The following is a 23954-nucleotide window of genomic DNA, read 5'->3' on the forward strand; positions in this document are numbered from 1 at the left end:
CAAAAAGCAACTTCAAGGCTAAAGGTGTTTGTTTCACTTTACAGTTCTAGATTATTGTCTTAGTGTCCTATTGCCATGAAGAGAAACCATGATCGAGGAAACTCTTAAAAGGAAAGCATTTAATTCAGGGATGGCTTACAATTTCAGAGGTTTAGTCCATTATCATCATGGTTGGGAGCATGGTGGTATGCAGGCAGACTTTGGAGCACTAGCTGAGAGCTTTACATAATGGTCATAGGCAGAGAGAGAGACTGGGCTTGCCATGGGCTTTTGAAACCTCAAAGGCCACCCCCAGTGGCACGCTTCCTCCAACAAGGCCACACCTCCTAATCCTTCTAATCCTTTCAAACAGTTTCACTCTCTGGTGACTGTGTATTCAAATATATGAGCCTATGGGGGCATCCTTCTTCAAGCAATCCAGGCTACAGTTCATCATTGTGAGAAATCAAGACCAGAATTTCAAACAGCTTGTCACATCCTACCCATCATCAAAAGCAGAGAATAGGCAATTTATACCTGCCCAGTTGAGTGCTTGCTTGTGCTCATATTGATTTCTCCACTCTTACACAGTTTAGGATCTACTGCCTAGGGAATACTTCTACCTATACTGGATTGGGTCCTCCCACACCAATTAAGATAATTCCCTCTAGATATGCCCATAGGTCACTCCAATATAAACCATACCTCATTATTACTTTCTTCCTAGGCAATTCCAGATTATATGAATTTGACAATGAAAGCTAACTATCACAATCCGAAGCCCTGTTTGCCAATTATTTTTATGATATTTAAAGACAAAGATAAGCCCTTATTTCTGAGGAGAATGTTGAGGTAGGTTCTCACTTTGTAGTGCCGGCTGACTGAGAACTCACTATGTAGACAGGACTAGCCTTCAAATCTCAGTGGTCCTCCTTCTTCTTCCACCAGACTTACAGAATGGTGGACATGTGCTACATAATTGGCCAAAGATCACTCCTATCACTAGAATCTTTAAATGGCCTTGAGTTTAATTGCACTCAATGTTAATATATTCTGCATAATTAACATTAACAAAGCACGAAATCCTTGAACTGGAAGCATTACAAAACCATTTATTCTAATCATTTTATTTCACAGATGAAGAAATTGAAGATCAGCTGTCTAAACTTCGCAAACCTTACATAAAATTTTACGGTTTTTTTGTTTTGTTTTGTTTTGTTTGTTTGTTTTGGGGTTTTTTGTTGTTTTGTTTTTTGTTTTTTGTTTTTCCCCTTCCAGAAGACCTTTCATCATCTGAAGATTGACTGTTGTATTTTCAGGAATTTCCTTGAAAACTGGGACTCATTAAATGACAGACCTATAAAGCTATTTAAATAGACAATGCACATTTAAGATTACCCTTCCAAATCCCACCCTAGCATTCACAATTCTTTTAAAAATGCAGCAGATGGGGCTGGAGAGATGGCCCAATGGTAAAGAGTACTCACTGACCATTCAGAGGACAGAGGATGGGATTTGAATCCAGCACCCACACCAGTAGTTCAGCACTGCTTCTTATAATTTCATCAAGGGGTAAAGGAACTGATGCCCTATTCTGGTCTCTTTGGGGACATATCTTCATACACAAACACACACACACACACACACACACACACACACACACACACACACACACACACACACAATTAAATCTTTTCTTGAAAAGAAAAAGAAAGAACTTCAGGGACATTGACCCAGATGGTCTTCCCACAACTACTCTTCTGAACCACTGGTTAAAAACCCATGCACGAGGTTTCATCTCCAAGTCCTCACATCTCTCTTTAAGAGAATGACATGAGCACCATCTTTGCTGGGGTCTATGCTAATCAGAGATACATTGAGAGAGCAGTAAAACTAGATTGAGAAAGGTCTTGGGCCTCCAGGGAGAAGATGTAGTTTTGCCAGATGGTGCTAAGTAAAAGCAGGAAGTGTGATGCAAGCCCTTCAAAGGGATTTACATGGATGCCTGCTGATTCCAACCTGCCTCCTTTTGTCTTCAGAAGTCTTCCTGCCTCCTAGATGTTTTTCCAATGTTTTCTTTTCGCCTCAAGGCTATGCCTGGCTTTGATTTCATCTGATTTGATCTACATGAAATTTTTAAGAGGATAAAAACCACTCAAATGCATGAATTTGAGGTTCTGGTTCTCATCCTTTCCATTCCCCTTATCCCCTTGCCTCTTGGGATTATGTCTAATGTCTAACCTTCTAATCAGTAATAGAACAGTACAGAAGATAAAGTATCCTTGGTACAGTGGAAACCCCACAAGCATCTCACAACACTCCTTAAAATGCTCATTCAACAACTTTAAGGAACCATCTCCTAATTAAACTTCAACTGTCAACTTGACACAGTCCAGAGTTATCTGGGGGATTGTCCCAATCAGATAGGCCCGTGGGCATGTCTGTGGGGAGTATTCATGATTATTAATTGATATAGGAGAACCCAGCCCACTGTGGGTAGTAACGCCCCCTATGCAGGTGGGCCTGAGCGGATAGCTGGGCAAGCCAGGGAGCAAACCAGTAAGCCGCTTTCCTCCATGGTTACTACTTCAGCTCCTGGCTGAGTTCTTCCCTTAAATTCCCTCAGGGGTAGATTGTGAGTGTAAGTCAAATAAACTCTTTGCTCCCCTAAGTTGCTCTTCGTCAGTGTATTTTATCACAGCAAACAAACAAACAAAAAAGCAAACCAGAACAACTTGATTAGATTGTATTCCTGCCTCTTGCATATTTCTTTTAAATGCCCAAATGAAGACAGACCTTCTCCTCCTATGCTTCCCAGCATCGTTAGCTCAACTTAAATGTACCTGATTTTAACAAAATGTGTGGGAGAGTGTGAGCTAAGACTAAATTAAAAAAAAAAAAAACACTAAAAGAAATATGTAGTCATCATTTTGCTGTCAATATCCTTAGTTATCAATATGTGTTATGGTTGATGTCTAGAATGTCTCCTCAGCTCATTTTTCCATACTTGGTCTCCTGCTTTCTCTTGCTATTTTGGGAGATTCTGGCAACTCTAGGACATAAATCTTGACTGGTAGGAATGATCCATGGAAGCAGGCCTCGGAAGCTTTCAGCCCTATTCTCAGCTTCCTGGTTCACCCACCAAGATGTAAAAAATGCATGTGTACACGCACACACACACACACCCAACAACATGCATTAAGTCATTCCCACTACAGTGCCTTCCCCACCACCATGGACTGGAGTATTAACTTCACTGGTCCTCAGCTAGCAACATTTGTTGAATCTCACCCTCTTCTGTATCAATTTTACTCCTCCTGCTAACACTTAGGCCTAAGGCTTTCCCACTGGTTGTTCCTTTCAAACGTCATATGTAGAATTCTCAGGTCCCCTTACTTAAACATAGAGCTTAATCTGTCTCACATACACATTATTCTCCAGTCCAGACTACAACCTAAGGCATACTTCAAACCAACAGTCCTTTTGTTCCTAATAGTAAGTATTTTCCCAGTGTGAAAACTTAGCTTTTGTTTAAGAATAAGTACTTCTAGATGATTTCTGAATGGAAATTCTTTGAAGCCAAGTATTTAAGTTTGTAGATAATCAAATCAATGCTTTTGTTTGTTTGTTTGTTTTATTTTGGGAAAATGTTTCTCTGTGTAACATCCCTGGCTGTCCTGGGCCTCAAACTCGCAGAGATCCATCCGCCTGCCTTTGCCTCCTGAGTTCTGGAATTAAAGGTGTGTGCCATGACCAGAGAGTAAATCAATCTTAAATAGTCACCACTCTGATCTTATTACAACTCTGACTCCCAAATTAGGTCCTCCATAGGAGGATCACAGGATAAAGCAGCTGCCATTGAGACTATTAAAAGCTAACATTTTGATGTAAAACTTGCCTTCATTTTAGAAGTTCTGAGATAGCTTGCCAGATATCTACTACATAAACTTTCAAATGAAGTGGCATTGCCTCACACCAAAGCAATGGCAATGATGAGCATTAACCAGTTAACACCAGCTGACTCCTGAAGACTGCAGACATGAAAAATGCAGGCGATTGGCAGCCAATTGATCACTACCAGTCTCTTTCAAGAAGATTCTGAAAAAAAAATTGTTCATGTGTGATCAAAGATGGTGATTTTATCACACCCAGCATTAGCTCCAGCCTTCTTAGTGACCTGCAGCAATAAGCTAAAGAAATAGTGTCCTCAGTGACAGGCATCCGTTTCCTGACAGCTGCAATACTGCCATGAGTGTTTATAGACAAGGGTACTACTGATTGTTTTCACCTCCAGCGCTCCCTGTGTTTCTAACATTGACCTGTCTCCTTACCTTTCTTCTTTCATTATCAGAATTTAACGTCACATAATCCATCCTGTGCTCATGTGAGGGTGGTTTCAGTAGAATTCTCAAGTGATCTAACACAGTGAGATATTTCAGCATGCATGAGTTTTTCATCTTTTCTCGGGGAAGGGCTGTCTTCCCACTCCTTGGTGCAAGACCTATCAAAGAGTAAGACTGTGCTCATGTCAGCTGAGAGGTCTGCTGGATTGCATTTCATTCTTATTGTGGAGTGATCACTCAAAAGACGTTTTATCTGAATAAATGTAATGGCATACACATGCTGTCCATTTATTAAAACTCATTTCAGAGGTTGTAGTGCTCAGTGGCTAAGACCATGTGCAGCTCCTGCAGATCATGTGGGTTTGCTCCCAGCATCCATGTTGGGTAACTCACAACTACCTATACCTCTAGCTAGCAAAGACCCAATGCCTGTGGCCCCTGTGAGCACGTGGACTCACAAAGAGATTCATTCACATACACATGACTAAAAATAAAAATATTTTTAAATTATTTTTCTTTTAAAATACCATAATCTATAGTTCATTTAGTTAACCAAAAGTTAACTGTTATCATAAGATTATATTAAAATTATCCTGGAATGTTTTTCTACTGCAAAGAAATTAATTACATTTTTCATAAAGTTGGCAAAGTCAGAAACAAGATTTAGTATCTTTCCCATTCTATACTGAGCACATTCCATCCATTTATTGTTCATCCATTTCCTTGATATTTATTGATGTCCTACTGGAAATAGAGTATAACAAGGTAGTCATGACAACTAGATAAAACTATTTAATTTATGAGTAGTGGACACAAGATTGTTCTTTTTCAATTTTAAGGACCAGATCCTCTGGTCCAATCTGTTTCAAAGTGTTAGTTACACAGATACAAGGAATGTTAGCTATTCAAATAGTGCTGTAGAAAACTAGATTATGAAAGAGGAAAAAAATGTTAACCATACTTCACTGAGACTAGGTCAATAATGAGCCTCACAAGCATTGAACCAACTTCCCAACAGTTTCACATTACCCCCCGCTGTGAGTCTTGAAGGGTGAACTTCTGGTGCCTCTTTTGCCTAGAAGAGAGGAAACAAATTTGGTGGTGAACACACAAAGCGAAATATTCTGTGGACTGCTGTCATTCACAAACCCCAATGTTTAAGGAGAGTAGCATTACGGAACACAGAAATGAGAGACAAAAGGATCCACATTAGAGCCACAGAAATAATGTCTGGAAATGGATTGGGTTTTTTTTTCCCTTTCTTCCTCTTCTTCATTGCTTCTGTTGGTGAAATAAAAATCACAATTTTTTAAGCCTATCAAACACACTTGCTGTAAACACATGAGCAAAATTGCAAGGCTTAACTTACCCGTGCCACATATAAACTAGAAAGTATCATTTGTGCCCTGAGTGAAGACATGATTTGATGCTACTGCTGCAAATGACGCTATCCTAACCTGTAATTGCATTTAGACAAGGATGGGTAGTACAAGCATTGCAGTTAAATACAGTTCCGCTTGAATTAGGGCACCATACCTCAAGGTTGGGTTGTTAGAATAATCTCCTGATTGTCTCCGGTCTTCTCCACTACAATAGCTTCTCAGACCACTGCCAGACTAATCTAACTAAACACGGTTTGCTCTAAAGTATACCCACCGAATGGCTCCCTGTTGTCTAATAAATAAAGCAAGAAATCTTCATGCTGGCATTTGAGGTTGTCCACAATACAGCAGCAACCTAGCTCTCTAGCTGATATCTGAGCCTTCCACTCTAGTTGCACTGGGTTTCTTGTTGCTCTCAAAATAAACAATCCTGATTCCCTCCTCCAGAATCTTGTTTATGCTGTGGTTCTCTAGATGTACCCATGCAAAAGGCTGGTGGAAAGTGCAGCTCTTTAATGAAGCTCTCCTGGTGTCTCCTTCCCACAATGACTTTTCCAATGAGCTTTCAGAGAAGCCTTGCTCAGCTTCAGCATTATCATTATTTTCACCAAGGTAGTTTTCTGTATGGCAACATTCATGACCTCTATCCTCTAGAAAAGCACCTTGTAGCTGCAGTCACTACCGCTGTCTCCAGACATCGTCATCTGTCTCCTGGAGACAAAATTGTCCCTCGATGTTCCAGAGCCTGACTGGAGGTCACCACCTCGGCATTTTAAGATATTTTATGTGTGTGTGTGTCTTGCCTCCTTAACTACGGTGCTTTAGAGGAAGTGTTATGTCTAACTTTACTTTTGCATCTCAAGCAGAGTGTAAGATTAAACTCTCAATGCAGAGCCAAAATTTAAAAACTTAGTATTAAAAGCTAAAAGGACAATGGACTACACAATTTGATGTACTCACTTAGTCACTCTTTAAAAAACAGAAACCAAGAACCAAAAAAGTAAAGCCATTGACCTAAGATGAACATGTGTTTTCTTCTCGGTCAAGGAACATTAGCATCCTTCTACTGATCTGTTTTTTTATAGTGAATTTATTCACCAAAAATGATACAATCTATAACTATAATGTACAGTTAAAAAATAAGTTTCTTGATGTTTTCAAATTCTTCCATGTTACTCTTTGAGATTCAGAGACAATTCATCAGTATTTCCAGGCACTAGCAGAGGTTTTAAATAATAATTTAGACATAATCTTCTGAGCAGCTAAAATTCTTTTTAAGAATAAAATACAAGTCTGATCTTACTTACAAAGAACTATGTCCTACAGGTATATTCAATAGAAGTATATTTTAAAATTTAGGTCTTGCTGTAAGGTAGCAACCCCTTGTGGGATCATGTGAACACTGCCTGCTGAAGGACTTACTTTGCACTGAACATGTGTGACTTTTAGAGAGCACATTCAGAGGACTTACACAAAGTACTGTATATATATGAGCTCATTAGTGAGCATTCTGCGTTTTTTATTCTCCTTTGTATATGTTATACTCACAAGTAAATGTGTTTACTTATATACATGTATACATTACAAGCTAGGATCTGCATATTAGGCAGAGCACAAGGTTTCTTTTTTGTTTCTGAGTGTGTGCTTGCTTGAGATTATGCATTCTAAGTTTATACATTTCCCTGCAGATGTCATTATTTCATTTTTCATTAGAACTGGATAGTATGCCATTTACCTCTCTTCTTCTCATTGAGCCCATCAGGACAAGAATCAGTTCACATCTGCTACATAAGCAGCAATCAGACTCCTTCTTATTAATGTGCATGTACTTTAGTAATCCAGGTTTTTACATCTAATGAAAGAATTCTTCTATAGTTATGTGGTATAGAAAAAGAACACTAACAGTGTTGTTAAGAAACTACTGAATAAAGTCATGCAATCTATAGTAATCCTCAGTATGTCTGTGCCTAATCTCTAAAATACTTATTCTTCAACTTGGGAGAGGGGAGAGTGTTTAGCTGCCACCACATATATGACAAAAATATTTGCTGACTAACTGTTCAATTTAGGTTCAATGATTTTTTAGCAATGAAGTAAAAAGCTGAAAAGCCCAGATAGTTCACTATCCAACAAATTAAAGGCATCAATCTGTTTGAAAATACTTAAGAAATTGGAAACAGTATAGTCTAAGGCTGAATTACAATATGTAAGATGTCACCAAAGCTTTATGAAGGTGAAATGCCCAGTACTAAATGCCCATATTAGAAAAAAAGATGAAAGAGAGAATGGTCTTGAATTAATGAGCTTAGCTTCTACCTGGACAACACAGAAATATAAGAACAAATAAAATGTGAAGTCAGAGGAAGGGAGAAAATAAAGATCAGGGCAAACATCAATAGATCTGAAAAATAGAAAGTCAGAGAAAACCAGTGAAGGGTAACACTGGTTCTCTAAAATGATCAGTAAAACTTGTAAAAGGAAAGAATAGTTCTATCTCCCTACAAATTCTTCCAGAAAATAGGAAATGGAAGATTTCTTTCCAACCCAAATTACGAGACCAGCATTACTCTGATATCAACAATAGATCAAGACCTTACAAGGAAAGAAAATTGCAAGTTGGCATTCCACATGAACAGAAATGCAAGGCTTCTAAGTGCAATTCTAGCAAATTGGTAGCCACATACATCAAAAAAGGGTAATCAATATTATATCCAAGTGAGGCTGGTCCCAGGAATGCAAACAATTTTAAAACTTGTAAGCTAGTCATCTTATCATATTAACCAAAGTTTAAACTCATATGAACAACATTATTATCAAAAAATGGAATTTGACAGTATCCAGTGATAATTGATCAAAAGTTTTTTTATAAAAAAGGTTTTACTGAGTTCCTGATTTAAGGAAAATTCTTTAGTCTGATAGAAGACATCTGTGAACGGACACTGTTATCTTTAGATCAAGAATAAAACAAGATTGATAGCCTTTTCTAGTTAACACCAAGCTAGAGGTTCTGCTCAGTGCAATTAGACAAAATAAAGAGAGCTATTCAAGCTACAAATACTGAAGTACTGCTGCCTTTATTAACAGATACCATAGCCCAGTGATCTCAACTTTCCTAATGCTGTGGCCCTTTAATTCAGTTCCTCATGGTGTGATGACGCCCCAACCATAAAATGATTTTCATTGCTGCCTTATAACTGTAATTTTGCTATTGTTATGAATCCTAATGCAAATATCTGTGTTTTCTGATGGTCTTGGGCGACCCCTGTGAAAGGGTCTTTCAACCTCCAAAGGGGTCATAAACTCACAGGTTGGGAACTGCTGCCATAGATGTTCATGTAGAAAATCTGCTGCAATGGCCAAAGTTACAATATCTAATTAATGAGTTTAACAATGGTATGAGATGCATCAATGTGGAGAAATCAATTGTATGTCTGTATAATAAAAATGCACAATAGGAAATTGGGAAAAAAATCGTTAAAATATTATTTCAACAGTATCAGAACATATGATTGACTTAAGGATATAGTTGAAAAGGGGAACTGCAATCCTGGGCAGGGGAGAGAGCTCAGTCAGAAATGTGTTTGCCACACAAGCATACGGACTAGAGTTTGATCCTTAACACTCATATAAAAAGCCAAGTGTGATGGAATGCTTTTGTAATGCAAGCACTGAGGACACAGAGACAAGATTATTCTTGAAGCAGGATGGCCAGCATTCCCCAAGACAATAAACCCAGGTCCCAGCAATTGACCTTATCTCCAAAAAGTAAGGTAGATTGCTCCTGAGAAACAACAGCACTAGTTGTCCTCTAGCTCACACACACACACACACACACACACACACACACACACACACACACACACATGTTCATGCCCATGTGCCTACACATCAACTCACACACACAAAAGCAAAAGAGCAATATCTGCATATTACAGCTTCAAAATATTTCTAAGAGAAATAGAACAATCTAAAATACTATATTCATGGGTCAGATAACTCAATTATATTAAGATGTTAATTCCTTCCAAAATCATCAATAAATAAAATGTTCTAAGCATATTACAAAAATTTTGGGAGATAATAGATATGCTTATATTTTTATTGTAACAACATGTATATGTGTGTATGTGTCAGAATTATGAAATTTTGCATATGTAGCTTACTGTGCATCAGTTAAATTCAGCAAAACTATTGTAAAATAAATTCAATTTTCCAAAAATGCTAATATGTATCAACACTTTAAATATATTCATGTATGGGGCCCAGAATTTATATTTTGGGGATCTGGTCCAGTAAAACTTGGCTGATTAAAGACACACATACTTGTCCCTAACCACACTTTACTGAAAGGGCAGTTATGAAATTTATGAGCACAGCACAGGGCAGTAACCTCAAAGAAAAGAGAATTGGAGAAAAGACAAGGAGAAAACGTTTGAAGTCTGGAAATAGTGATGACTGATTTAGCACACCACAAAAGGAGAAAGAGAGGCCAAAGTCTGCGATGAGGTGGTCTTAAGTGCCTGCTGACTGAGTGTACCAAACTCCAGAAATCCTAGGAACGGGATGTACTGAATCCCTTCTCCGAGAAGGCATGGAGCCCCACTGTGGCCCCAGATGCAGCTGACATCTTTCTCCATCCTAAAAGCCAAGAGATACAGCATCAGCAGGATGGCTCAGTTGGTAAAGGCACTTGCTGCCAAGGCTGATGACCTGCGTTTGATATCTGGGACCCACATGGTGGAAAAGAAAAATAACTCCCATGAGTTATTCTCTGACCTCCGTGTGCATGTGCATGGGCGCACGCACATGTGCACACGCGCACTCAGGAGCACACACACAAATACTAAACGTAAGGAATTTTTAAGTTAAGAGATGTAACCGATAGAGAAGCTGATGCAGGGACCCTGGGTCTTTGGGCACACCTGAGGGTGGTACAATGCTGACAAGCAGGTGCTAAGTGGGAATCCACATGTGAAGGGAATTCTCAAATCCTTTCCACCTAGTCTGGACTCAGCTCACTGAAAGCCAGGACAGTGCATCTCAGTTGGGATCTGAGAACTATCTATCTCAAAGGGAAAGCCGTTTTTTCTAAGAAAAACTGATTATCTCACAATTTAAAAGTACAAGCAGTTGAAAAAGAGATTATTCTGTAAAACAGTCCAGACTGAGCATACTATCAGAAAGCCTGTTAGTCAAATTGCCATAGCATAACAAATACACACACACACACACACACACACACACACAACATACAAACACACACATACACACACGCCACGTCTGTTACTTCTAGCTAGCTCTCTACTCCTTAATTCTCAATACAAGTTAGCAGCAAAAAAAATCACCTGACATCAGAGAAAAACCTTTAACAAATGAAAGTAGATGATGAAAATTAGAAACAAAGTAGAATGGAGCACGTTATATGTTCTGTCCCAAGGAGCAGAGTCAAGCCTTGATCTGAGAGCACTAGACCAAGAGGCAAGGTGGTCCAGCTAGGAAGCACACTTGCTACCAAGCCTGATGACCTGAGTTCAGTCCTTGGAACCTGCCTGGATGATAGAAGGAGAGACCCGACCCAAAAAAAAAAAAAAAAAAAAAATTGTCCTCTGACCTCTACACATGTTCCATGACATATGACCACACCAAGAAAAAAAAAATGTGTTAAGTTAAGAAAAAAATAAATTACAGAAAAAATAAAATTAAATGTCAAAAACACTCATGATGAAAACAGAAGGTTTAGAAACAGAATATCTACAGTGACACTATCCAGTAAGTTTGAAGATACGACATGGAAATTACATAAGAGTCCACAAAAATAAGAGAAGAAAGATACAAATAACAGAATATTAACAGGGGGAATTAGGTAAAGTGAGAACTCCAGAAATACAAAACTAAAATGTTAGAGAAAATTCATTTCGGACAAATGGTCCATCCCAGAACTGAGAGACTTCGGTTTCCAAAAGAAAGGGACCAAATCAATGAGTGAGATAAAAAGCCAACTTCAAATGCTGTAACTGTGGGCTTCCAGAACAGGAGAGCCCCGTTATGCAAACTGAACCAAAGCAGCAGACATACAAAAACAAACTAAATGCCATTCCTAACCCCAAAGGGGCCATGAAAGAAAACAACTCAACCACCTAAGCAAGTGACAGTCTCATTACAGCAGTCACATGACATCATCAGCCAGTACGTTCCTTTCCATCTGGGTTCCTAACACATTTTCAGCTTTTAAACCAAAGCACATTGAGACTTCTCTGTAGCTGAAGAGCACATACACTGGGGGAGCTAAGTCAGCCCTTTTCTCTTCTGTACTGATGAGCACATATGTCCACATATACACATCCATGCACACACACACACACACACACACACACACACACACTCACATTCACATATATACATCTGCAACCATATGCATATACACATTCTCACATTCATACACATACTCACATATGCTCAGATTCCTACATATGCACACTAACTCATACACACATATACATATCTACACATGCACACACAAGCTTGCACACATTCCCAGTCATGTGTGCATTAACGCACACATTCACATATACTTGCACGTACACAGACAACTCAGGGCATTTTAAACAACTTGTTCCGGTGGTCGGGGATGAAAGCTGAGTTTCTTACCTCTCAGAATAAAGACTCTGATTATCTGAGGTTAGAAATGCTGTCTGTGCTGTCAGGAGAGACAATAACGTGCTGTCCAAAGCGCATGTTTATTTTTAAGAATGGAACAACCCTATGTTGGTTTTAGAGAACACTGGAGAGAAATAAAAATGTTAGAAAGACAAAGGGACACACGTGAAAGGGAAATGGAGTCTATCACTTGAAGTCTTGTTTCCTGTCTGCTGCTACGTTTTGCTAGACCGTAGATAGCTCATTTTTGACTGACTGTGTAAATAACCAGGGACGTCTTTTCCTTGTTATTTTTCCCAGCTGCTTTAACTGGCCTTACCAGTTTCAAACTTTCCCCTAGTGCTTTCACTGCAAGCATTTAGGTCACTAGTAGAATTAACTCTTCCCTGCTCTGGGTACTGTCAGCAGCAAGCCTCCATTTGCTATCCCACCTGTCACTCTAACCTGAAAAGTGACTCAATAGCCAGAGTTGCTCACAGAACAGAAGCCACAACTCCCAGCACTAAAGTCAGGCTTCCCGCTGCTCTGTAGAGTAAGCTGGAGAGCTCTGGAGCTAAACAGTGGCTCTCTCCTCCCTGCAGTTTGGAGATGGGTGCTGGCCAGACCTGGGGGTGACTGCCGGAGGCTGCAGAGGCACCTGTGTTTGGAAGCCAGAGTGCAGCCAGAGCTCCACCCTGGGTCAGTTTAACCTAAACCTAACATTGATGCTCCCTCCGGTTCTTCTGGGGCTCTTTCTCTGCAATCCAGCTTCTCTTCAGATAAAACGGGGGAGGCGAGGGGAGTGTAGCTGTGCTGATGATGTTGTTCTTGGATCAGCCATGATGGAGAGAGAATGCCACATGTCTTTAGATGTAGATTTTTTTGTCTCTGATTTTGCCACCTCAAGCAGACATTTGCCACAGCAGTCCAGTGAACTTGACGCTTGCACAATTCTTAGTCTGTTTCTATTGAAACAATCCCTGCATTGCTGATGACTCCAAGACACCTGCCCGGCCTATCACAGTGTGTTCTGTGCCTTCCGGGGCTGCGATTACTTTAAATTAGGCTTTTTCCAGGCTTTTGTTTAAAATCACATCTGTTACCCTGGAAGGTCAGTGGAAGAGCCTGGCTGTCCAGAAAGCAGATCTGTGGCAGCCTGGCACATTTATTGGAAACTCGGCTGGGTCAGGGAAAGGGGCCCGTGCTTGGACACAAGCAGAGCAGGGTCCTGCCTGAGCTCACTGCTTACTGGAACTGAGCCTAGTTCCCTTGTTTGTCTCACCATCAAAAAGAAAGAGAATTACGTGCACCGACCTCGAGATTCTATCTTATCTTAAAATTCTGTGATCCAATATTCAGAACACAATATGTATTCTGACACCTCGGCCAACAAGAGCTGGGTCTGATTTTTTCATAAAGAATAAATATTGTATTTTAAATATCCATTTAACATATCCACATATATAATTCCCCCCCCAAAATTGCAAATAATTCCAGCTGGTTAAATTTAGAATGCTTATATTAAAACCAATTCAACAATACTCTCTGGCACTATTCCCAGAACATTTCCATTTGATTGGGAATTGTTTAAATTTTAATCCGTTTTAAGCCTTCCTCTCTCCCAATTGTGCTCTTCTTAGAATGTCGCAGTTGAAATATTGACTGCGAAAGCGCTGCCTCTCTTATTAAATCATGCATCTCAGTGATGTGACTGCTACCCGTTTGGACTGGTTTGGGGGCTGTGTGTGGAATGTGCGATGGGAGAATGCGTTCCTCCACCTGCAGGTGCATGGCCGTGCTAGAGCAACCGCAGAGGCCGGCTCCTCCCTCACAGGAACACTACCTGCTACTGAGGTATTACCGCTCTGATCCCTTCTAAACCCCCTAAAACGTTTGAGATAATAGCAAGACGATTTTCCTAAATAGATCTGCTGTCAAACTAGGAAAATAGGCCAAATAAATTGAATTGTCCAGATTTCTGAAATCAAACAAGCTCGGAGTCTCTCAAGATGGGATCGCAGCCTTTCCCTTTCCCTCCTGCATTTCCAAATCTTATTCATCTTGGGTGCAATTTCATTGACCTTAGGAGGGAACAAAGAATGGAAAGAGTTGTAGCCAATGATGGGAGACAGGCTTATGGCTGGGGCTGAAGAAGAGGGCCAAGCCCAGTCCACCACTCAGAGCCCTTTTGAGCCTTTGCAATGGGCCATTACAGATGTAAGCCACAACCAGCTTGCACACCTTCTAAGCAAGTCTGTCTCCTACTCTTTTACCAACCAGAGAGCCTGCAGGTTCTAGTTTATAACAAAGACTATAGTACTCCAAAAGTTGGACCAGTTAAAGGATTAACCCACACCTCAGCACTACTAGGCAGTAGTTCAAATGAGATAACTCAGTGGGTAGGGTGCAATTGTTGCACAAGCCTGAAGGTTTAAGTTCCAATCCTCAGCACCCATGTGAAAACTGGGTATGGCAGTACGTGCCTGTAACCCCAGCACTGGGTGGAAGAAAAGAGACCGGTGGACCTTGAAATGCACTGGCCAGTCCACCTAGCTGAGACAGTGAGTTCCAGATTCGGTAAGGACCCTTGTCAGAAAGCAAGATGTGGAGTGACAGAGGAAGATGCCTCAAGTTGACCTCTCTGCTCCACACGTGCACTCACAGGCATGCACATCGCGCACATACGGGGGAAGGGGAATTGTTAGAGCCTAGCTGGACATCTTCTAGCAACTGAAGGTCTGCCGCCTCTCTAGCTCTACAATTCCCAGCAATGGGTTGGCAGTTTGCTCCAGCACATTCTCACATAATGCATTCCTTCATCTCAAGTCAAAAAAAGAAAAAAACTTTTCCCTTACGTACTGATTTGTCTTGGGTATTTTGCTACAGTAATGGAAAGCTGACTGCCAGAGACTTTAAGCGAGAATCTCCTTTCATATACTGACCACCTAGTTACACATCTCGTATAAATTTTATTATTGAATTCTAATATAATATTAAAAGCCAGACAGCAACTTTCTTGTTTTAAAATTAGGAGAATTAAAGGTTGAGGTGTTAAATAGTTTACTTAATATACACAGACAATAAGAAGTGGGTTTAGTTTGTATCCCTAGATCTGTTTCTTTTGACTATTTAAAAGGCATTTCTTTAAAAGCAATAATCACAGAAGGTATCAATGGACAAATACAAGCATCAGAAAGCCTATGCCCAAGTTTCATCAAAACTGCCATATCTACAGTTGGCTAGCCAAGACTCAGCCAATGGCAGCCATGATCTTCTTATTCAGTAACTAAAAATTGTATCTGGTAGAAGGAAGGAAAGCTGCCAGCCCATGAGTCATTCTCATTCCAAATTTTATTGCCCTGAACACTTGTTTTTCACATGCAAAGTCTAGAGCAGTGGTTCTCAACATACCTAATATTTTGACCCTTTAACACAATTCCTCATGTTGTGATGACCCCCAACCATAAAATTATTTTTGTTGCTACCTTACAACTGTAATTTTGCTACTGTTATGAACCATAATGTAAATGTTCATATCTTCTGACAGCCTTAGGAAACCCCAGTGAAAGGGTCATTCAACTCCCAAAGGGGTCATGACCCACAGGTTGAGAACTACTGGTCTAGAAGAATGCTGTCCTACAGAAATATAGTATAAATATATGTACACACAAAAAAACACCCATAGAAATATTTTGGTAGTCAATTTTCTGAGAAGTAAAACAGGTTAAAATTAATTTAAATGATATCTTTTATTTAACAAATATTTCTAATATATTACATTTTTAAATATTGAAATTATGACTGACATAATTTCCTTTGTTATTTTTCACACTGTCTTTGGAAGTTGGTGTATATTTTATACTTACATCACACCTCAATGCTGAGCAGCTTTCCATCGTGTGTGCCTTGGTCACTGTGGCCAGTGGCTGCCATACTGGACAGAACTGCAAAATGGCAGCAGGAGTTAGAATCCCAGTTCTCTTCATTTCCCTGAGGTTTACCACCTGGGATTCACAGAGCAGCAACCAAAGATACAAATGCCAACTATACATACAAGAACAGAGAAGTGGCATCATTGGTAAAAGCTTCCCCAGAACATGCTTCCTATAGCCCTAAACTATGTCAATTCATGACCCTCAACCAATGGGACAGTGAGAAACTGGATTTTCCTGATTTCTATCGGGTAGATAAGAAAAAGGGAATTGGGAACAAATACATGTTTGTCAATCAACCAGAATTGATGCAAATATTGATTTAAAAAAATGAAGTCAGGTGGTGGTGGCACATGCCTTTAATCCCAGCACTCGGGAAGCAGAGCCAGGAGGATCTCTGTGAGTTCAAGGCCAGCCTGGTCTGCAGAGTGAGATCCAGGAAAGGCGTAAAGCTACACAGAGAAACCCTGTCTTGAAAAAACAAAACAAAAAAAAAATGAAATTGAAGGCATATTTAAAACTAATAAAGTTTCTAGCTATGATAGAACTGTGTTCTTTTTATATTATAAAATGTCTGTAATATTTAACCAAAGAGTGAATAGATTTTTCTCTCAGAATACTATCTATCATATGTATCCTATTTGAAAAATGAAACAGCCATGTAGCATTGACATTGGTCAGTCTTCTGTAACTGTTTCAAAATACTTTAGATGATTAACTTGTAAAGGGAAAGGTTTAATTTGGCTTATAATTTGAAGGCTTCAGTACATTGTTAGTTGACCCATTGCTTTGGGGCCTGTGTGTGATACAACCTCACCCTTTGTTGGATGAATATGATGAAGAAAGATGCTCCCTTGTTTGCAGAAAACAAAGATAAAGAAGAAAGTTCCAGTATCTCCCTGAAGAGCATGGAATCTGTGCCCTAATTCCCTCCTAGTGGACACCACTTCATAGTAGATATCCTGCCTCCAAAATAGCAACACAGGCTGAAAGCCATGCCATTAACACCTAGGACGTTTATCCAAACTACAAAAGATAGTCTCAGGAGAAGAGGGCATCAACCTTACTTTCCCTACAAAAAAAAAAAAAAAAAAAAAAAAAAAAAGAGCACTTCTGGTGGGCCCCGACGAATGTATGAATGAACACAATGGACACCAAGTACATCACCATTCATACAAATTCACACTGAGCTAATAATAATAATAGGTGATTGACACTAGTGTCGCTGATGTGGGCTATTGCTAAGAACAAGAGCTCACCTTCTCTCCCTTCTGTCTTTCCCCAGTGCACTGTCTTCCACAAGCAGTAAAGCAGCAAGAAATCTTTCAGCAGATGTGGTCCCTCAATGGTGGATTTCTCAGTCTCTAAACATGGAAAAATAAGCCTCTGTTCTTTGAAAACTGAGCCACTTCAAACATTTTGTTATAGCATCACAAAGCAGATGGAGACACTCAATGCCTGTGTTCATTTCAACATCTCATCATATACGTAGACCCATCTCTTGACAGTTTGCAATTTTTATTAATCATTTTTTTCTAAAAAAAATTAAATAAATAAATTAGGGTGATGTGTAAATAGTTTTAAGCTTCAAAATTTTATAATTAACAAAAGTTCCATGGTTAAGTTGAGAGAAGGGAAAATTATGTCCAATATCAAAAATAATGAACAATATGTAGCTCTGCTATCATTAACATAGGGATTAACAACAATCAGAAATACATTATCCAATAATTTTAATATGGATCATTTGAAAACTTCTAGCAGATTATACAAATGATAAATGTTACATTGAATTCAGATGTCTTATTCTAAAGTCTTTCTTCTGTCTATTCTCTCTTCTAAAAAAATCATGAAAGTAGTTTCAACTATCTTAAACCATGCTGCAGCACTACACATGTTATTTCAGGATAGAAAATTGTCTATCATGGAGTTAGTCAATGTAACAGAAATTAACGCTGGCATTAATGTTTATTCCACTTTAGATATGCGCACAGGTATTAGTGTAACTAATTATTCCAGCAGCCCAGGAGGTCATCGAATGAGATTGTGTGGAGATGAGGTGTCACGACCTGGAACACAGGACATGTTGCATGAGCTTACAATTACAAGCATAAAGTTCCATGGAACGAAACATGAATGAATTCAAACCACCAGAAAAATTAGGTCAGTAACAGTCTTTAAGTGTAATCTCCTGAGATTTGCATTTTGAAATAGACTAGAAATGCAGGGATTCTGCTTGAGAGAGAATCATCACATTATGGCTTCACGACACTGCAGCAACTGAGATGAACTCTGGGCTAGTTTATGAAAGACTCACATTGGCCTCACTACAGCTAAGGCCCATTTCAAGAGATGTTATGATGGCTGGTTAATACAGTCAAATCCAAATAAAAGGATAGTTTGCACAACTTAGTATTACCACTAACACCATTAGTCTGCCTTGAAGTCCTCTTTTCTTTCAAATGCTTCTCAGAGCATCAAACAGTTGTGCATCCACCATTCAAACAGATGTGTGACTTCTGTGTTCTTTGACACTGGATAATAATAGTGTACATTATAAATCATCTCATGACCCCTTAGTAACACAAAAACAGTCCTTCCAATTATTATCATGTGGTGTAAATGTGCACTCAGGCTGTTAGCACCACTCTGGGTTTTAACACACATCACAGGGTGCTGATGACCAGCTCTGTGAATATTGCCTCTTTGAGCATTCTCTAGAGATCATAACATGACCCCATGTCATTTGAAATGATGTATGATCACAGTGTTCATTTGAGACTATTATAGAATCAAAAGATATGCTAAAAATGTAAGAGATAAAAAATGACATTTTAATTCGAATCCATATAAAAGAAGGAAGAAATTAATGTTAAGTTTAAAACTTCACCTCCAGCCCTTTCTGATTTCTACACATCCTGTGTGAGTACATACACACACACATGCGCACAAGACCTTTGGTGCTGTGGGCTTTATTGAAGGCTTTGGTAGAAATAATATTTTAAAGACATCAAAGCTTTAAAACTTCATTGCCAGATCCTTATTCTAATTACCTTTTACTCATCCTCACACATGGCTGAGCCTGGGCCATGGTATTTTATCACAATAACAGAGAACTAACACAGCTAACAATGTGGCCCAATACAAAATCATAAACTTAATTCAAACATTGTGAGATTATCTTTTTACCTGATATTTTGTAACTCATTTGTGCAGATCTCTAGCACTTTGCAGATGACAGTGTCATGTCACAGTCTCAAAAGTGGACATGCCTCACAGATCGTCACTCTGCCAGTCATAGTTTTATAATGTTGAACAGCCCTTCTTCCGCCTTGCTATTCCTTCCTTGCCCCAACTGCAAAACATGGATAATAGAAGCACTTGCATTATAAGGTAATTGTCTCAGATCCCAGTTCCACCCCAGGAAGAGTGAGTGAATTAATACCTCAAAGCACTTTGAACCATCCCTAGTGAGTGAATAATGCCTGCTATTATTCTTATAATAACCATATCCAGGAGAAAGTACGTACTGGATTATACTTACTAAATACAAAGAAATGAGAAGGGCTGTAGATAAGCAAAACAACGTAAAAAATTAGTTAAGGTTTTGAACCTTGAAAACATCAATTTTTTCTTCAATTACAAGGAAAGGCATTGTTTCTAGAGGAATCATCTAAACATTTCTTTTATTCCTAGGTTATTATCTACAACTCCATGTATCTTCTTTGACTCACTTTTTGAGAACAAAAAAAAAAAAATTCAACTAGTTAGGACCTGGGGAGATGGCTCAGTGGGTAAAGTACTGACTATACAAACATAAGGACCCGAGATCAGATACCCAATGTCCATGTAAAAGCTGGGCATGGAGACATGTCTATGGAACTTCAGTCCTGGGGTGAAGAGACGGGCTGATGACTGCAGCACACCGGCAAGCCAGTCTGGTCAAAACATCAAGCTCCAGGTTCGGTGAGAGGTCTTGTCTCAAACACTAACCTGAAGAAGCCAATGAGGAAGGTGTCCTGACATCCACATCTGGCTCCACACATAACTGCATGGGCGAACACACAGGCACACACCACACACACACACACACACACACACACACACACACACACACACACATTTATTTTGCTCTTGAATTGTCTGGATAAAGTATGAAGAAATGAAAGCTGTATTGGTTACAATGAGAAACGCCCCCCATCGGCTCATGTATTTGACAACATAAGCCAGTTAGTGCTGCTGTTTGGGGAGGACATAGAGCCTGAAGGCTGACAAGGCTGACAGGACGTACGTCGCTGGAGGTGGACTTAGTGTTTATAGCCTGGCCCCGCTTTCCGTTCACTCTCTGCTTCCCGAATGAGGATGAGATGTGTTTTCTCAGCTTCATCTCCCTGTTTCCAGACCTTCCCTACCACCATGGACATAAAAACCTTCTGGAATCAGAAGCCTAAACTAAACTCTTCCTTAACTTGTTTTTTGGTCACGGAATTTTATCACAGCAATGGAAAAATAACTAATACAAAAGGCTGGGAGGGGGAAAAGAACAACCAACGAAAATTATCTGAGCAATGCAATCATTTACGCTTAAGAAAAGCAGCAGAGCCAGGCATGATGATCCATGGCATAAATCCCAGCACTCGGGAGTCAGAGGCAGTCCGAGGCATCATCTTCAAATCAGCACATGCTTCATAGCGAGAGTGCCGTCAAAGAAAAAGCCAGACGAATGAACGAGATACCCGAAACCAGATAAGCTAATTTTTATGAAGGTTTGTGTTTTCTACAGGGGAAAAAAAAGTAAGATACAGGAAAGAATTTTATGAAGATATAAACTTCAGAAACAGAAAATTCAAAGAGAAAGAGAAAAGGGTATCCTCCGTGCGGGGAATTGGCAGAGTTTGCCGTTCTTTCTATCAGTCTAGATGAGGATAACCCAGCCTATTCTATAAGTGCTGAAATCAGCTTCAAATAAACATATATTAAACACATTTTGTCTAGAGAAAACTATCATCTGTAATTTTACTCCTGCTGTTTTTCCCTCGGAGAGTGATGATTATAATCAATCGTTAACCTTTTTAATTACAGGAAAGTGGCCAGCTTAATTGTGCATCGTGAACTAAAGTGCAGCGAGGAAGCAGCTGCAGAGGTTAGAATCCAGGTAATAGAGACATTGTTAAAAAAAAAAAAAATCCATCAAAGCGAGTAAATAAACTGCAAGAGAAAGCAATCACAAAGACAGGGAGGGAAATAAGTATTGGTTTAATTTTATATTTTAATTAATTAACAAGCCTCAGGAAAGACTCGAAGAATCTCCACACTTAACTAGAGTTTCAATTACAAGAATCCTTTCCTAGAATGAAAATACGGAACAACAGGAATCATGCTGTGTCTCATTTCTAGCTCATCTCCCAGTACAGTCCAGGGAACTTTCCTTAGAAACAAAGAGAACGTAGTTAATGGTAGAGCCATAACCGATCTGAGCCCCAAGAGAGAACAAGAAAGCTCTGGTACCGTGAAATACAAGATTATAGAAGGCAGAGCCTCAGGTTTGGCCTCTTGCCCCTTAGCACTTAAACCCAAGGCAGCCAAGACAAGAGAGGCGCTGTCAGTAATTTTTAAGTACTGCAGGCCTGTTATGCACCAAACATACTGAAGATATCACAGCATAGACAAGGAGTGCTTGCTGGACTGGGTGCTAACACCTCGACTCTTTCACTTACCAGGAAGCATGCCAGGGTTTGTGGTTCAGAGGCAAGTAGGTTGGTAGACTGGGTTGTCAAAGATGAGGTAGTTCTATTTCCTCAAAAACAGAGAAAGCGGGAAGTCTGACTGAGGCTACATCCGTGGACCATTGTCATGTACTAATACTAAATACTGAAGTATCCAGAAATTATATTAGCAAAGTAAAAGTAAACGTCAGACATGCTGCCAAAAGAACAGGTGACTTCATGAATGATAATACACAAGGGTTCTTGGTTGTTGCTTAGGAGTTCTCTTTGTGGAGTCTAAGACAAGGAGAAGCTGCTTTATAGGGGCATCACTTGGGTAATTCTGTTTTAATTGATAGACAGACAGACAGACAGAACGGCATATAGACAGACATTTAGAGTTATCATCTTTAACTGCATGAGGAAAATAACTTTATTTGTAAAGCAGCTCTTTAGGGGGGGAACACAAGAATAAGTATTACTTTTATCTTATATAGGGATTTGATGATAGAGAAAAGAAAAAGACTGAATTGGACCACAAAAGCGCTGTTCTGTGGAAAGCATTAAGAAGAAAATTATTAAGCCCTGCGTGGCTCAGGAATACCCGTGTGACATGACACAGTGACCCTTCTCCTACTTCAGTGCTGGCAGGAAGTTGGGTCCAGAAGTGACCTTGACAACTTACATAAACCTTACGCAGGATGAATCTTTCTACTGAGTGAAATGGCAACTGGTAATAATCTCACATTAATTGTCTCACCAGGATGGCATTATTTTTCCCTGGGGTCACGTACTGAGCATTTATAAAATACTATTTACTCACAAAAATGAAGGTTCCTGAACTAGAAAATATCTAAGTCCAATTAGCACTGACATCCTGAAAGTTTTTCTAGGAAGAAGAAAGGAAGAAAAAGAAGAGGAAAGAAGAGGAGGCGGAGAAGGAGGAAGAGGAGGAGGAGGAAGCAAAATAGGAAGTTAACCTATAATCTCTCATTCCCATCTTAGAAGCAACAAACTGACTATAATCCAACTTGAGTTTATTGGTACACTCTTAAGGGCTCCCCACTCCCTCTGGGATGCGTCCTAATGCAGAGAAGGTAATTCTCCAGCTGCCCACAGAGCTCATGCAAAGTGATTCCCATTGCCTAAAAGGGGCATCAGGAGACAATCTCAGGGAAAGAGGCTCTCCAAAAGTCAGGGCTCCTTGAATAGCATCAACAGCCACATCAGCCAGACTGTGCTGCCCCGGCCAGTCCTTTCTGCATTCTAAGTATAACTCTCTAAGTTAACGTCACTAAATGATTCTGGACGCTGTGTTCTGGAAGACTAATTTCATGCTACAGGAATAAATACTATGTCATTGGCTCTTTATTTATCTTGGAGTTTTAACACCGCTTCTTGAAAACATAAAGATGTGCAGTTTCCATTACTAATTAACAGAGAAGTTGATTAAAAGTCATGCACTACATCCTGAAGTGCAGCATCTGGGGAAAGGATTTAAGAATTAAGATAATTTCCAGGTGAAATGAAACAGATCCTTGAAGGGATGGAATCTCATACAGCTACAATATTTACAACACTTTTATCAAGACATTAAAACAGAAGCAGATGCTTCCCCATGATTCTAAAATATTAGTTGCACATGGTATAATACATTACAGAAAGCATAATAATAGATGAGCCTAGAAGGATAGAGCAGTTTTCTCTTGCAGCTGGATATAGAACAGATCCCAAATAGTTTTGATGTTAAACTTAATGCAGATGGGACTATCCTGGATGTGTTGCAAAATAAATTTCTCACTAGGGAGAGAGAGGAAAGTGTCCCTTTTTTCTGCAAATATCCATGTTGGAGGGGGTTGCTATAGAATGTATCCTCACCTTCAACAAATCTAAGTTAAATAATCAGCAGTACATCCTGCTTAAAATTGTGCTGTTGCTATGTGCTACTTACATTTAAAAGCCTGTTCCAAGTCTGCC

Source organism: Peromyscus maniculatus, chromosome 12 (assembly GCF_049852395.1).
Source record: "Peromyscus maniculatus bairdii isolate BWxNUB_F1_BW_parent chromosome 12, HU_Pman_BW_mat_3.1, whole genome shotgun sequence".
In the NCBI taxonomy this organism is placed as follows: domain Eukaryota; kingdom Metazoa; phylum Chordata; class Mammalia; order Rodentia; family Cricetidae; genus Peromyscus; species Peromyscus maniculatus.